The 14,985-nt window shown below is 41.3% G+C and overlaps 1 protein-coding gene across 1 annotated transcript in view; it reads right to left on the bottom strand.

The window, feature by feature from the left end:
* DTD1 (D-aminoacyl-tRNA deacylase 1) overlaps positions 1–14,985 on the bottom strand; it is a 192,029-nt gene that overhangs the window by 37,286 nt on the left and 139,758 nt on the right. The window lies entirely within an intron of this gene.

The following is a 14,985-nucleotide window of genomic DNA, read 5'->3' as shown; positions in this document are numbered from 1 at the left end:
CTTGTGCTGCAGACCCTTTCCTAGTCTCTCAAAGGTTCATGGAACCCAGACAAGCAGCATCTGGATTGAGCATGTTCTGTAGCTCTGGTTGAACAGCCCGAAGTGCGGCACTAGTGGCAGCAGGCTGTGGTTTGCAGCTTGGCCTCTCAAGGCACTTCCAAGCATGGCACGGGTGGTGGCCCTCTGTGGATTTCTTCGTGGCTCCTGCCAGGTGGCCCCGGGTGAGGCATGGGCTACAGTTGACCTGCAGTGGGTTCCCTCCGTGGTGGCCCTGGGGCTGCCATCTCCAGTTGCCAGTTTCAAAATGAGCTGGAGCATCACCCAGCCTCCTCCAAGGACAACACACACAAGGGGCAATGGGCAGGCACCAGGAACCAGCTGAGACAGTTTCTGCTCTGTAAAGTCAGACCCTGAACTACAACTGCACTGTAATCAGAGCCAGTCCTCACAGTCAATGAGCCAGAGGGTCAACCCTTTCACTGATGTGCAAATAGCAACCAAGAAGAGGTTGCTCAACTACAAGAGGAGGGCACACACAACCCACAGAAGGGACATAACTGGAGTGCACAGCTCAGGTGACCAGGAAAACTGCACCACTGAGCCTACAGCACACATACTACATGAGGCCACTCTAAAAAGACTGCAAGACCTAGCAACCCCACTTAATACATAGAAACAAACACAGGGAGAAAGCCAAAATGAGGAGACAAACATGTTCCAAATAAAAGAAGAGAACAAAGCTCCAGAAAAAGCACTAAACAAAATGGAGATGAGTAATCTACCAGACATAGAGTTCCCCACACTGGTTATAAGGATGCTCAGTGATCTCAGGGAAAACTTCAACAAAGAGATAGGAAACATAAAAATGGAGATAGAAAATATAAAAAAGAACCAGTCAGAAATAAAGAATACAATAACAGAAATGAAGAATACATTACAGGGAACCAACAATAGATTAGATGAAGCAGGGGATCAAATCAGCAATTTAGAAGATAAGGAAGCAGAAAACACCCAATCAAAACAGCAAAAAGAAAAAAAAATCCAAAAAATTGAGGAGACTTTAAGGGGCCTCTGGGACAATACTAAGTATACAAACATTCGTATTATAGGGGTGCCAGAAAGAGATAAAGAGAGAGCAAGGAATTGAAAACCTATTTGAAGAAATAATGACTGAAAACGTCCCTAACCTGATGAAGGAAATAGACATACAAGCCCAGGCAGTGCAGACAGTCCCAAACAAGATGAACCCAAAGAAGCCAAGACCAAGATACATCATAATTAAAATGCCAAAGATTAATGACAAAGAGAAAATCTTAAAAGCAGCAAGAGAAAAGCAGTTAGCTACCTACAAGGGAGCTCCCATAAGCTGATTTCCCAACAGAAACTTTGCAGGCCAGAAGGGATTGGTAGGAAATATTCAAAGTGATGAAAAGTAAGGACCTACAATCAAGATTACTCCACCCAGCAAAGCTATCATTTAGAATCGAAAGACAGATAAAGAACTTCCCAGACAAGAAAAAGCTAAAGGAGTTCATCACCACCAAACCAGTATTATGAGGAATCTTAGGGGGACTTCTTTAATATGAGAATGAAAAGGCAAAACCACAAATAATAAAATGGCAACATACCTATCAATAATTGCTTTCAATGGAAATAGATTAAATGCTCCAATCAAAAGATAGGGTGGCTGAATGGATAAGAAAACAAGGCCCTTACATACGGTGCCTACAAGAGACTCACTTCAGATCAAAAGACACACACAGACTGAAAGTAAACGGATGGAAAAAGATATTTCATGAAAATGGAAGTGAACAAACGAACAAACAAAAGCTGGAGTAGCAACACTTATATCAGACAAAATAGACTTTAAAACAAAGACTATATAACAAGAGACAAAGAAGGGCCTAATAAACCGAACAAACCCAAAATACTACTTCAAACATTTATGCGAACAAACCCAAAATACTGCTTCAAGGGGATGTGCTCATCCATATGTCCATTGCAGCATTATTTACATAAGCCAAGATATGAAGGCAACCTGGGTGTCCCTGAATGGTTAATGGATAAAGAAGAGGTGGTACATATATACAATGGAATATTACACTCAGCCATAAAAATAATAAAATCTTACTATCTGCAACAACATGGATGGGCCTAGCGGGTACTGTGCTCAGTGTAGTAAATCAGACAGCAAAATACAAATGTCATAGATTTCACTTATAAGTGGACTCTAAAGAACAAAATAAACAAACAAATGAAACAGAAACTCGCTCACAGATACAGAGAACATTTTGATGGTTGCCAGATGGGAGGGGGTTTGGAAGTGGGTAAAAAGGGGAAGGGGTTAATAAGTACAAATTGGTTGTTACACAGTAGTCATGGGGATGCAGGGTATAGCATAAGGAATATAGTCAATAATATCGTAATAACTATGTATGGTGTTAGATGGGTACTATTGTGTTTTGCCATGTATAATGCTCAATTTTTGGCCCAAATTTGTAAGGGAAAAATAAGGATGCTTATTATACATGGCTAGTACTAATTTCATATCCATATAAATGATTTTAATTCTTTTATTTATGAGTTGAAAGTGTAACTCTAGAAATCAATAACGCTATCCATATGCAAAATAATATCCTGGAATATGATACTCGGTTTTGTTGAACTTATGACAAACTTGCAATGACAAAGAGTTCTTGGCCTTCTGTGATGCTTAAATATCGTAAATTTGTTACCAATATATAAAATTTCTTGTATCTTGTATCTGTTATAGTGTTTTGTAATTGTTTGTCAAATAAAATTCTTGTACCATAATATGTTAAAAAATAAATGCTAAAATTCCTTTATAAGACAAAAAAACAAGTACCTAAATGTAAACAAATAAAATTTTGAATTAAAACGAAAAATTCTTTTCCCTGAAAGTTTTGGCCAAAAATGTGAGTGTGCATTATACACGAGAGTGCATTATACATAGCAAAATACAGTAGATTTATCGGGGTGATAGATGGGAGGTGGGTTAGGGACAGGCTGAAAAGGTGAAGGGATTAAGAAATACAAATTGGTAGTTACAAAATAATCATGGGGATATGAAGTATAAAGAATGTAATCAATACTATGTCAATAACTATGTACGGTGCCAGGTGGGTACTAGTCAGGGGGATCACTTCCTAAATTAGATAAATGTCTAACCACTTAGGCTGTACACATGAAACTAATGTATTAGGTTGGTGCAAAAGTAATTATGGTTTTTGCTATTATATTCCATTGAAAAAAACTGCAATTACTTTTGCACCAACCTAATAAAACAATACTAAAAGTCAACTTTAATGAAAAATGTAAAAAGGGAGGAAAATGTAAAGAAGAATAAGAGGTTTAAAGTTCCAGATATAAAACACATTAGTGTTGGGGATATAATAGACAGCATAGGAAATATAGTCAATGATATTGTGACAGCGTGGCACGGTGTCACATGGTTGCTGGACTTACCATGGTGATCACTTCTTTAGCATAAGGAATATAATCAATAATGTGGTAATAACTCTGTATAATGCCAGGTGGGTACGGCTGAATAACTATGATGTACACCTGAAACTAATATAATACTGTATGTTAGCTATATTTTAAATAAATAAATAAGATTAAACTCCAGAAATCTATGATCACCTAGTATGAGCCAATTTGTTATTTTAAAAAAACCCCAGCAATTATGATAGAAGAACTGAGGTTTTTGGCCATGGAATTCTGAAATAAGCCTGAGGACAAATCACAAACAAAACAGAAAACACACGGAACACAAGTTTTGCACCCCACGCCTGTCACAAGCTTACACAGCTACTCCTTTTAGGTGACTGAGTTTTACTATGGATTTTTGAACATTGAGAGGCTGCCTGGACTAACACAGGGTTTCCCACCTGGCGCTTGAGTTTTATATCCCCAGCTGGCAAGGATCTGAGGCTGGCAAGGGGCAGTAGGAGTTGGTGAAAAAAGAGGAACATCTCATCCCAAACACTGATCATTTTTTAAATTCACACATTTCTCCCAAAATTTTCCAAATTGAGGGCCTCCTGGAGAAAAGGGAAGAGGCTTTTTTTTCCACCTACTCCAGATTTCACATCTCTGAGCAGGAACCATCTGGATAAAGTCAGGAGGCTTGAAGTCAGACCATCCTTTCTAGGTGACTCCTGCATGGACTAAAAGTGTGCTTAGGGAAGTAAAAATGTGCACCCCTCTGCCTGCCTCTCTCCACCTCCTTCCCTTACTTTACCTCAAGAAGAAATGGACTCTACTGGCCAGAATTCTAAACCATTGCTAGAACCCAGTTTACTAGCAGGAAGAGTCACTGATATGAAAAAGTCACACAAATGCATGGGCCTCTGTCCCTTTCTCCATGTGCTTTGGGTGGGTATCCAAGGCTTGCCTTCCCCATTACGACACAAGCCTTTTATCAACGTAAGTAAACATGCATAGACTCTGAACTTCAACAGCCTGATAGTAACTGGTCTAACCTGTGCTAACATAGATAACAAGGGATAGTCTTAACCGTCCATGAACATTTGCAACCGCTGTTTTAATTACTTCTCACCTTCGCTTCTTGCTGCTATTATCTTGTCCACATTTGTGGAATTCGCCAGGCTTACCTAAAATTGGCATTTATACTCTTGTGTCTGTTTGACATTTATAATCAAGAACTCATACAAAGACAGAAAAATATAAAAACTGTTTATTAAAGCAAGGAAGAACATGACTCTTATGTAAAACAGGAACCCAGCACACCAATTACATTTTTTGAACTAGGCGATTGCGCTCAGAGGGACCATTGCTGACACACCACAGCGAGAAGAGAAGTGCTCTCCTTTCCTGCTCAGCCACTCATCCCCACCTTCTTCCTTGCTAACAGAACTGTTGAATGTACCATTCCCCGATTAGCCAGGTCCCTCACAGGACCCCACTTTAAACCACCACGGTGCATGCACACCATATATCTTGCCAGATATTGACAAAAGTATGTAATAGAATTCTGGCCAAACATCAAACATGAGGGGAAGTTTACTAGAGGCTTTTGAGATGGTCTTAAAACAAGATGAGATGGGGACATTACCTCTTCTGCCTTTGGACATTGCTGCCTGTCTGCATGCAATGCCTGGAAATGTGGCAGTCATCTGGGACCATGAGAAAAGCCAATGTGCTTTGGAAGGCCAATGGAATATGGAAGGAACCGGGATCCTGCAGGACATTGCTGAGCCACTGTATTAACGAAGCCTGACCTCTAAAAATTTTGTTATGTAATATAATAAATGTCCCTATCATTTAAGCCACTTTTCTTTATACCTATAGCCAAAATATCCAAACTCATAGAACCATTAAGCGTAGGAAGCGATAGGTTAAAATGCTTTTACTCTAAAACAGAAGTACCGCATACACGCATTTGATGTATGCAAATTCACCTGTAACGATCTTGTGGTAAGTAAATCACAGACTCTTTATTATACACTGCCCCTTACTCTGCACATCACACATTTACACATGCATATTACCATGTAAAAGTTTAAACACAAAACCAAGTGTGCTACAATGTAAATCCCAAACCATGTGCTGAACAGCATAGCTGACTGCAAAAAATAATGTTTGGAATATGGCGATCATTTGTTCTCATGATTAGCCTGGCAATAGGCTCTATTCGACATTAAAATTTTGGAAACACTGAATCCCTTGAAATATGCCTGCTTTTGTGAATGCAGTATAGGTGAGACTGGCTAGACTTTCCAGGATATAACTATTACTGTCCTAGTCTGTGTCTTACTAGTATGTGGTAAACTAGCACACACAAAATAGCAAAGCATGCAAGGTGAGGACAGTAATAGCCAAACATCTAAAGCAGTGGTCCTCACCTGGAGGGATTTAGCATTACTCCGGTCCCCCTTCATCCTCTCCCCCTGGCCAGGATGCCGTCAGAGTCTGGAGGCATTTTTGGTTGTCACAACTGAGTGGAGAGGCTACTGACATCTAGCAGGCAGAGAACAGGGATGCTGCTAAACACCCTGCAATGCCCAGGACGGCCCTGAACGATGAGGAATTACCTGGCTAACAATGGCAGTAGTGTCGAGGTTGGTAAGCCCTCCGCTAAAGCAATGTGATTCCTTCCACAAGCCAGACACACAAAGAATTGATTTCATGAACTTAACAATTAAATTTCCTGAATTTATTTTGATTTTTTTTTTCTGTGTTTCAGGCTCACAGAAAAATAGGACAGTATTTTCAGATTGCAAGGGAACCTGATGTGCAAATTTTGGACATGCTCGAAATCTGCTCTATCCAAATGATGATTTGTAAAGTGCCAATCTGCCATTTACCTGGAGTTTCTGCACTGAGACAGCTCATTCCTTGAAAGCATATTTTGCAGACCCAGAAAGTCTACCTACCTGTATGATGCCTCTTATTCTGCTCTCAACAGCATATGTAGCCTTTTGAGTGTGCTGATCATAAATAGGCATGGTCCCCAATAATACAGCTGGATCATAACATGAGTTATAAAATTCATGCATAAATGGTGAATGAGTCAAGAAAAAATACATTTCATCTAGGCCAGATGAGCCCAACATAAAACTATAAATTTCCAATCAGGCATACACTTAAGAAATGTTATCAAATATGATGTATATCTTACTAAATACAAATGTAAAACCTTTCCTACCCCACATACACCACCATCCTAATCTCCTGTTTAAAACTCACATGCCCAATTCCGTATACCATGCTGTATCTGACACTCATCATGCCACTTGTGTACCATTGGATTCTAACTAAATGGCCCAGGTATGTTAGGATTCCAAGGAATCAGGGTCACGGGGCACAGCAGGACTGAGCAGGTGGGGCAGGGCCCAACTCCAGAGGATCCCAATCCCACAGCCTATGATGCGAATGCATCTGCTGGAGCTGTAAGAACACATGACTGCACCAAAGGAAAGGGGGGAGAGACACAGGAGAAGCAGGATGAGGTCGGAGCTTGGACAATGTGTGCATTTTAAGGGTGGTTAGCCAGAGCAGGCTTGTTGGCATCGGGAGCCTGGCTAACAGATGTGGGTCAGATGGAAACAATGCCACAATCTTCAAGGAGCCCCAGGATGGCTCCAACTTAATTCTAAGGACTTGTGCTTCCTTGGATCCCACGATGCACAGACATGGATGTGGCCACCATTACAGCAGAATAAATTAAACAAACATTTCCTGGAAAACCTTAGAAAGGTAATCTCGGGGGGAGGGCCAAGTTTATCTCACTTCTCTCAAAAATGGGGTCTGCTTTCTTAAAGATTTCCTGCAGATAGGTGCAAACAAGTTTACCTGATTTGTGTTAAGTATGTTTCATGTCTGATCTGCATGTGTTGTTAAGAAATGTTCTTAACAGTCAATGGTAGAAAACCTATTGGCCATTTTTCTCCTTACTAAGCCATATAGAAATGATTACTGGCACAACCTGAGTTTGGCAAATGCTCCATTATATCAACACTTTACAAACCAGACAGGGTCAGTCTCCACTCAAATCAGACAAGACTAGGACATTATTTACACATAAGACACACATCCAAACAAGTTTTTCTTTTATATCTGCAAGGTTGATACCCAAGTTCTAAAAGCAATCATGTTCGCTCTACAGGACAGCATTCTTTGCTGTTTCAGCCTTTCAACTGAGTAAATGTGGCTCTCTTTTGATAAACCGTGGTAACAAATACCAGACTCAAGAATCAAAATTCTGGAATGTCAGCACATTACGATTTCACGAAATGTCCCATTCTCTGACAAAACAAATTATTTTGACAAAATGACTTAAAATGAATTGCTACATATTACATAAAAATAAGTGTCTTAAGTCATAGCAACTGCCAGGGGTTGGAATGGGGCAGAAGGGGCACATTTGCTGTGGCAGAAGGTGCACTTTCTTCAGAGAAACTGCATGTGCCTCTTGGAAGCTTTATCTCTAGTAAACCTCTCAGTCTCTGGTGCTTTTCATCTTGGGAAACAACTCAATCCATAGGATACTATGTTCTGATACACACACAAAAAATGCCTGTTCTCACAACTTTTGTCCCAATAATTATTAGGTAAGTCATCATGTGACGATCTATGACACCCATTTCACGTAAATGTTCCAGCCACTCCAACTGACAGGAGATTTTAGCAACAAATTCTTCCGAAGCCACATCATAAGGAATCACCTATGAAAACTGGTCTAGGACGTAACTTTGATGTGCAGAGCAAGAACTCTCCCTGCCTAGCATGCTTTTAGAAAAGAAGTTGGGGTGAGGGGAGATATGGAGAAATACACTGGTAGTGAAAATATTCATATATGCAGAAAGTTACACAAAAAAGCAAAACAGGAGATCACACACACACACACACCTGACCCAGGAAGGACAAAAGCTTATAGCTAGCAATCTGTTCACGGCAGAGGGCGAGGCAAGTCAGGCATCTGGTCCAGCCTCCAGCCAAGGTGAAGAGGACAGAACTACCAGCACCGTCCTGCCCAACTCAGAGTGCTTATGTGGCCAAAGGGAACATGCAGTAAGTTTTCCTTACTGGGAGAGGGCTAGTCAACAAGCTACTGTCTCCCTCCCTCTCTATAAGCCAATCTCATCAAGAATTTTCTGAATATATACGCATATATCTATATATGTACATATATATGTATATATATAAAACATTATTAGATTGAACCATATAAAATTGCAGTATTTATAATAAAAAATGGTCAAATAGCAGCTAGTTCATATAGTACAACTTAATGTAATCTATATAGTACACAAGGTCAGACAACTAAGTTCGCGAACTCATCCTAGAAAAAGTGCTACACACCTCATTGCTGAATATCACTATGGTCACTTTCGAATATCACCCCTTGGGAAGCTATACACTGATGCCAGCGCCTACTCCACCCTTCAAAGCAATTTTGCAACTCTTTTTCTGGAATGGCCATCAGAACTGTCGTCATATTACCGTTGATGTCCTGAATGTCATCAAAATGTCTTCTTTTCAATATTCCCTTTATCTTTAGGTAAAGAAAGAAGTCATTGGGGGCCAGATCAGGTGAGTAGGGAGGGTGTTCCAATACAGTTATTTGTTTACTGGCTAAAAACTCCCTCACAGACAGTGCTGTGTGAGCTGATGCATTGTCATGATGCAAGAGCCATGAATTGTTGATGAAAAGTTCAGGTCGTCTAATTTTTTCACGCAGCCTTTTCAGCACTTCCAAATACTAAACTTGGTTAATTGTTTGTCCAGTTGGTACAAATTCATAATGAATAATCCCTCTGATATCAAAAAAGGTTGCAATGTTTTGTTGCAAGAAGTTCACAAACTTAATTGTCCGACCTCGTACAGTACTGAATATTACAAATTATCAAAATTATATATTAGAGATAACATAAATGGATTATTATTGTACTAATGGTAGCCCTTTACTCCATAGTTCTAATTTCTAAAAATTTAAACATTTCTCTCCCAAAGTATCCAACAAACCCTCTCTCTGGAATGATGGGCTCCATCACCGCACCTCAGCTCCACAAAGTGTTAGCACTGTCATGGACTGCTGTCTCTGTTGGCCTGCCACACTTGCCCTTGAATGTTGCCGCCCCCAGATGCCACCCCCCTATTATGGCCACATAATCCCAGTACTTTTTTCCAGAAACATAAAAAGTGTTCTCCAGTCAACTTCATTCCACTAATAACATGGGATTTCCAGGTTTTCGTCCAAAATGAATCTCTTCATTAATTATTAATGTTACCTGAAACTTCAAAGCTCATCATTCTTTCTGAACATTTTTAAAGAGATAAACTCAAGATTGAGTCAGATACATTAGTGAAGACTGGTTAAGGAAAACGTAACTCTAATCTCAAATTGAACCCCTTGTTGCTTCTTCCATTTGGTTTTCTATGGCTATTTCTCAAGAGGCTTAAAAACAAGTTTCCTATTCACCCCAGACAGGTCCTATCTTTAGTCTACATTCTAGTTAATTAAAAATCCTAGCTGATTACATGTAGTTTAAGCTCTAAATTTTCTATGGGGACAATCAGAAAGGTTATAGTAACAAGAACTCTTACAATCACAAACCCAAAAGCAGATAAGCTGGTTTCATTATAGAAAATAAACTCTTTTACCTAAATCCAAATTAATAAAATTATAAGTTGGGCTGTTATATTATTTCTAAAAGACTGCAAAATCTCCTTTCTAAACATCTTTCAGAGTAAAGAGAACCCCAAATATCTCAGACAGGTTAGATCTATTCCTTGTAGGGGTCATTTTAGAACTCAAGTTCCTTTCTCAGTCTTAAAACGTTATTTCTCCTTTCTGGGAAGTGAGGAAACATTATAGCCTTTTTTTTTTTTAAGGGAGGAATCTAAATACTTCTGGGATATCAAAGGGTTCAAATCCTGACCAACATTTAGATGAACTGAGTAAAAAAAAACCACATGGATTACATTTGCTCAAAAAAAAAACACAAACATATGGTTTTAAAAATGAATGGAGAAGGTGTCATTGAAATGTGCTGGGTTTTATTGAATGCCAAATGCCTAAAAATAGTTTGAAACATCCAATAAACCAAGAATATGGCAGGATTGGCCTTTCATTAGCAGAAACTCTTAAAGTATAGTAGGTAGATTCAACTTCAAATTATTCAAATCGTGTTTCCAACATGACATAAACTATACCAAACAAGAGTCAGCGCAAATGGCAGACTCTAAATACACCGGGAATACCTGTGTACCAGCGATTCAACACCCAAATCCTCCCAAAAGAAAGCCGTGAGGAAAATGAACCCCTGTTGTTTGCATAAAACATAAAGCCTGTGAATTAGAATATGATACACTAACCTTGAGAACTTTAGGAAATTTCTCAGAGTCCAAAGAATTTGTAACCAGGGGAGAAAGGAAAAACAGCTTTGCCAACCTTGGCTTAGTCCTCATATTATAGATTATATCCACAGAAAATCCCAGTCTCATTTTAAACAATAGTTTCCACCTCTTCCCCCACCACAACAGAAGTTCCACAATGTCTGCTCCACTCGGTGATTTGGTGTGGGTTAGCCTTTCTTCTGACGTTTCTCAGCTTATAGCCTAGCTCAGGACCAGGCACAGCTGCAGGACACTACAGGACAGGCATCCTGGGAAGAGCCACACCCTGAGATCAGGCCGATGTGCATAACAGCTCCCCAACTTTTGGGGTGGGTGGGTGGGAAGGACAGCTCAGTATGCCGCATGCTGTGGACAAGCAGGGGCCCAGGAAAAGGCACTCTTCTACAAGCACGTCCCCTGGGTTTTGAGCTCAGGGATAGGGCTTGCTGGCTTCACGCTCCAGGGGGGAATGGGGAAGGAAAGAGAAAGGTGTGTGGCGAGACTCAGGTAATACCCAGGACACAGAGTGTCAGAGCTGGACCTACTATTGGAGCTGGATCAATGGCTGATACGGTGAAGGCAGAGTCCTAGCTGGCCCACCCTCATGTCCAAAGTCAGGACTGGTCTTCGGGCTGTGACTGAGCACGAAACCGGGGACAAGAAGACTTCAGAGCCTGGGGTCCAGGATGGGCCTTGGCACTGGAAGCAGAGGTGTCTTCTTAAAAGCTCTCGACAGTAGACATTGGCGCATATCATGCACTGGGATTGGACTAAAGAAGCAGGAATATCAGCAGCCCAGTCTCTCTTTGAGATGCTAAAGGTCCTACTTATTTAAACAAATATTCTGGTTGAAATAACAAACAAGTATTGTTCTGAGGGAAAAATTTTTAAACTTCTCCAGGACTTAGGTATGAATCCAAGCTAATACTGTTAACTGCTCCCAGCTGTGCAGGATACCAAGCGAAGGGGCCTGAGCCCTCCTAAAGGATAGTTTCAGTGGGTCCAGCCTCGTGGATGGCCGGTGATCAGGCTGGCCTCCACCACGGGTAAGGGCGGCACTGAAGGAAACAGAACTGATTAAACCCATCACCCACAACCTGTGCTTCATTAGCCTACATATACCAGGAATCACTGAACTAACAAAGGGAAAAAACCCACTTGTCCTAATCAGTCTACCTGTGAACAGTAGACGCAAGGAGAAGTTCTAAAACTAGGTCCAAGCAGAAAAGAACGTGAAGTAAAAATAATTATCCCTGCAGCAAGAAGTCATGGGCACAGAGTATGGGGATTCATGTCAATGAAAACATCTTCAACACAAGTCACATGGTGATACATTAGAACATGAAGCCTAATGAAATGATACCTCAGGTCAAAGGTAAATACATAAACAAACATACAGGTGGTTAGAAAAAATAAAAAAGGTGATTTGGTCCAAAAATACATATATAGGACAGCCTTCTGATTTCACAGGCTAGAAAACTGCAACCTAAGAAGTTAAGTGATTTGACGCAAAAACTCTCCGTGCTCATCTGCTGGCCCCCTTTTCTCATCTTTTCTTTCATTTGAGCCTTATCATGCAGGGGAGGGGCAGGCAGGCCTCACAATCATCCCATTCACTAGATGGGTACACTGAAGCTTGGAGAGCTCCATGCCTTGTCAGGCACACACCTCTAGGAAATGGCAGAACGGAGGCTTGAGCGCAGGGTTGTCAGTCCAGATCAGGGCTGTGGATGAGAACCCAGACCACGCTGGGTTTTTGACAGCTCACCCTCATGGAGGCAATGAGAACATCTAATAATGACCCACTCTATCCACAACTGTGCCAGGTCCGGAAAGGGATGCAAACCGAGAAAGACAGAACCTGTCCTTGTGGAAGACAAGGATTCCACGGTCTTAGGTAGAGCCCCCAAGAATGGGTATGGCCCATATTTTCAGAGCAAGATTTCAGTCTAGAGAAAGAACATGAACAAGGGGCCAGAGGTAAGCAAAAGGAAAAGAATGTGCAGGGATGACCTAATGATCAAACTGAGGAGTAAGGAGAGATGTGGTCAGACGATAAAGATGGGGATGTAAGCCCAGGCGAGGACCCCCCAAATCCTTAGTCCTGTACCAAGGGTCTGTTCCAGTCTGTCTGGACCAGAAACGCTGGGACAGCTCAACCAACCATCCTTGTGGCCACTGTGATCCATTCCCCAGATCTCAAGCACAGAGTGCACTGTGCCTAAATGCCGTGTGACGTGTTGCTGGGCTAGCTTATCCAATGAACTGGAGAGCTGAGTCCTCAACCACACAGGGACCCTGCCAACATTCTAACAAGATGACATTTCTGAATCAGAAAAATGGTTTCGGAAAGAAAATGGCTCTCTAAAATTCAACTATTTTATTGTTATTAGGTACACACTTACAAAGTCAGACACTACATGAAACAGCTCCCAAAATGCCAAGAGGACATGTGCTAGGACGAAAGAACATTTGGAAGAGGAACACAAAAAGGCATCTGTCAAAGAGTGACCTCTGCAAAGGGCCAGCATTGGTAGGAGACCACGGGAGGGGCAGCAAAGGCTGCAGTGAGCCCTGAGAGCAGCTCTCTAGCAGCCCCTTCTGACCAAGGCCAAAGAAACAGAAGGAATGCTGGGGCAAGGGAGGGAAAGAGAACACATTAAAACTGTAATCCCATTACAGGGAGATCTAATGACAGTCAAACCACGAGAGCTTTGCCAGACCCCCCTGCTGAAATTGGTACCTTATGTGGTGTGGCAAGGAGGGAGGTCTGTACACGAAAGTCTACTGGTGGACTGAAGAAAGAAAAGACTCCAGCATCAGCATAGCTATTGGTAAAACAGGTTCCATGTGAGTCAGTGTAAAATCTTGACCACTTTAAGATAGAGAGGCACAGTAGACACATATCAAGAAAGCTTGCGAATCTCGAACGTGTGCATTTGGGAACTTTATTTCCATTGAGGACCTATGCCGATCCTGTGAATGCACCACTGCTTTATTAAAATGTCTATGAGAGGGAAACAACCTAATTTTATGATGTTTTCTTAATTGTTAAGATTTAGTTTTCATGTGGCATCTTACGTCAAGTTCCATGCCAATTTGTGATCCAACGATCTCATGGTAAATATTAATAAAAGGCCACCTGAATCACAGACTGAGAGAGACTGCTACAGTAGCACTGACAGTCTTGTTGACATCTGACCATGGGGTAAGAGTCACTACTTTGCCCTTACTCCATCCCAAACACACGCACATATAATATTTCTCAAAATGACATCCCCTCTGCATCCTTTGGCCACAAAGGCAAATGTCCCTACCAACAAGTATATGCTGACATTTTATGGGCTTATTGCTGTGCTAATCACTATGGAGGGCATGAAAAAGTATAAACAAGGACCCCTGGCTCAAAGAAGTTAGGAAAGGCAAGACTTAATCACTATGAAACAAAGACAAAACACTGCAAGAGAGCACACTGTTGACTGCTGACATTTCTAAGTACTCTAGGAATGGAAAATCCCATGCACACGGGGTATTTTATGGAAGAAGTTGGACTTGAGAAAGTCTGCACCTAAGTAAGGAACATAGAGAAGGAAGCAGTGCTTCAAGACAACCCACTTATTACCCTTAATCTAGAGAGAGAATGTGTGAGCCCGAACAGCTCATAAGATGAAAAAGTTATACTAAATCAAGATTTAAAAAAAAAAAAAAAAAAGTCTGTCATAAGACTTCTGCTTCTGTCCACAACGGGGCAACAGGAACCAGATTTACCCTCCCATGTGAACCAAAAAAGACAAGACAAATATAAAAAACAACAGTTTACTGGACATAAGTCAACAGAGGCCAGCGATCCCTGAGCCAGGAAACAAACAAGGTGAGCCTCCGGCAGCCCCAGCTGACCATTGTGAGAGAGTTTCCAGGCCACAGTACATACAAGGTAACTGAGGCAGAGCCCAGAGGACTCCCTGAGAAGAGAATATGGAAGAGAATATGGAATTGGGAGTCCTGGAGAAGAGAGAGCTGAGGAAACTAGTCAAGGAGGGAGAGAGCCACTCAAAATGAGTAGAGGTTACAGTGCTCACACAGGGCTGGGAATTGTGCCTG

This window comes from Rhinolophus hipposideros (assembly GCF_964194185.1).
Source record: "Rhinolophus hipposideros genome assembly, chromosome: 22".
Lineage (NCBI taxonomy): Eukaryota > Metazoa > Chordata > Mammalia > Chiroptera > Rhinolophidae > Rhinolophus > Rhinolophus hipposideros.
Note: the sequence above shows the minus strand (reverse complement) of the source record. Positions and strands in the feature narration are given on the sequence as shown.